We start from the raw sequence: 2,487 nt of genomic DNA, 5'->3' as shown, positions 1-2,487 counted from the left end.
AGGAATGCCTACAGTTATAAGGTTACAAAAATTGTGAGAACAAAACTTCCTCATTTAGATACAGCCAGAGACCCAGGTGTCAGCACTCCCTGGTGTTTATCCAATACCCAAAACAAAGTGACAGTAGACGTAGAACAGAAAAACGCGGCAGTATTAGCAGACGGAGTAGAGGGTGGAAGGATTCAGAACAAGACCCCATCCATGTTACACCGACTCACTTAAGCACAACAAAAGAAACTTTTATATTGCAGGAAATAATGCGGTAAAGATGAAAACAACTAACATACACAGCCACACAAAGCACCAAACCACTCTGTCATTTGGCTTTTGCTTCCATCAGTCCCTCCATATCTGTGGTCAGGGTAGTCAAACCCTTGCCTCTTTCACGGGAAGATGCTATTTGACAGACAAATGAAGATAACATTGATTAGGCTTTGAGAAAGAACTGTGAGTTATGGCCCACATTCATTGCATCTTCATTTTACATGAAAATACTGAATTCATATTTCCTTTATGCTGTGCTTGGCTGATTTTTTAAAAGTTAAACAAACAATTCTTAGTGCCTCAGTGATCTTTACATTCATGGTTATGCGTGAGTAATAAACATTCACTGAAAAACGGACTTGTAACAAATGGGGAAAAAAGCTTGTCAGCATACATGACAAGCTTCATTTCACTTCCAAAATGTTCAAAGAGAAATGAGTCTGAAATGGAAAGGTCTTCGTTTTCCTCCACTGAGAGGGCAATATATTCACAGACAAATTGCAGAAAAACAAAAATTATGCTATGCTTGTCTTCCGTACGTGTTTTCTGAAATGATCAGTCTCTTTGGACCACTAGTATCTGTAAACTAAATGCAATAAAATAACCGTTTAAAACCAAAAACAAAGATATAAATGCTGACCAAAAAAGCAAGCAATTAAGCTCCATTTCCTTCCAGATATAAGAAATATTCCTTTGCCCCCAAGGAACCTGCAGATTTACAGAGAATCCTGAAAACTCCTAGGATGTTGCATGAAGAATATCGTTGGTAGTTTATATTTGGGGACCCGGTTATTGTTGCGTTATTCATGCAAATAATCCCCTGGTAGTCATGGGAGCAGATTTCTCTCTATCACTAGCAAAACTCTGGAGTAAATTAATTGAGTTCCATGCAGATATACACATGCAACTGGGTCATAACCCAACCCAGAGGGACTATTTAAATGATTAGTGCAAGCAGAATCATCTTAGTCTGCACAATTTAAAGTATTTCCTGTTTTCACTCTTTAAATTTAAAGGAATAACATTATTTTAATGATGAAAATAGAGACAAGGAAAGCCCATGTCATGTGGCTCTTCCCTTTCAATGACTGTTTCTCTTTTGTAATAATGTTCCATATGTTAGGAAAAAAATTTCTCTAGTGATTTTCTCTGAAAGGGGAACAAATGTGTCCTGACATAGGCAAAAATAGAGTTTCCTATATCTTGGTAGAATTCTATAAATTCTACTCACATGTACCTACACAGATGAGCAATATAGTGAGCAATGGAGATTTTTTTTTAATTAAATTATATAAACTTGATAACTGCAAAAGTTGAATAACTAAGTTTTCAATTTAGTAGTCCTAGAACTAACTAACTAGAATTATACAATACTGGATATTTGAATTGTGTTTATTCCCAAAAGCATGGCATGCTGCCTGCACACTAACCCCCTCCCCCCCCCCCACAAATTAGACAGAGAAAGGTATATCATAAATACCAAAGAAGATCAACACCTGGATGTTGAGTGTTATTCATCATTATTTATAAATTGGAACTTCTAACAATTTAGTTTCACTACATTTTTCAATACCTAATTTTGAATAGTATCATCTATTTATTTGGTGGATTTGCCAACTTTTGACTTTGGTAATGAATCTTACATTAATTTTGGAAATTATTTTGTTCTGTTTGTGTTTGGTTATGTAAAATACACAGTAGTTTAACTGTGATTAAAAAGAAAAGAACTAAGAACAAACAAGGCCCTTTCATCTTTTGGTCCTGCCAAAATGGCCTTAACACACAAACAAGAGTATCTGTGAGCCACTTCTCTGTTCCTGGATTAAGAGAAATTGCAGTTCTTAGCATGAGTTAGGCAGAAGGCAGGGTAGGGTTCCATCTTCAAACTAACATGACCAAAAACTTATTTTTAGCAAAAATTAAAGTACCGTTAGGCTGCTCTCAACCATGCTGGCTAGCAGTCATCCCCAAGGGGCCAGTCTTCTAGCCAGGAGTTATAGGATATACCCTTTCCCCTATATACATATGTATCCTTGACATGCCCCAAACTTCCTTCTACGTATGAAAAGCTAAGAGGAGGTAGCGTAGAGCTGAATTTACTGCCTCTGCAACACTAGGGTTCTCCAAAGATGCACCATTAAGACATATTTCTAGCTGCTTAAAAGGCATTGACTAGATACTGGACCTGATCTGTCTCTGTATTTTGAGCAGAGCATTAGGATT

The sequence above is a fragment of the Alligator sinensis genome, unplaced genomic scaffold (assembly GCF_000455745.1).
Source record: "Alligator sinensis unplaced genomic scaffold, ASM45574v1 scaffold597_1, whole genome shotgun sequence".
NCBI lineage: Eukaryota > Metazoa > Chordata > Crocodylia > Alligatoridae > Alligator > Alligator sinensis.
Note: the sequence above shows the minus strand (reverse complement) of the source record.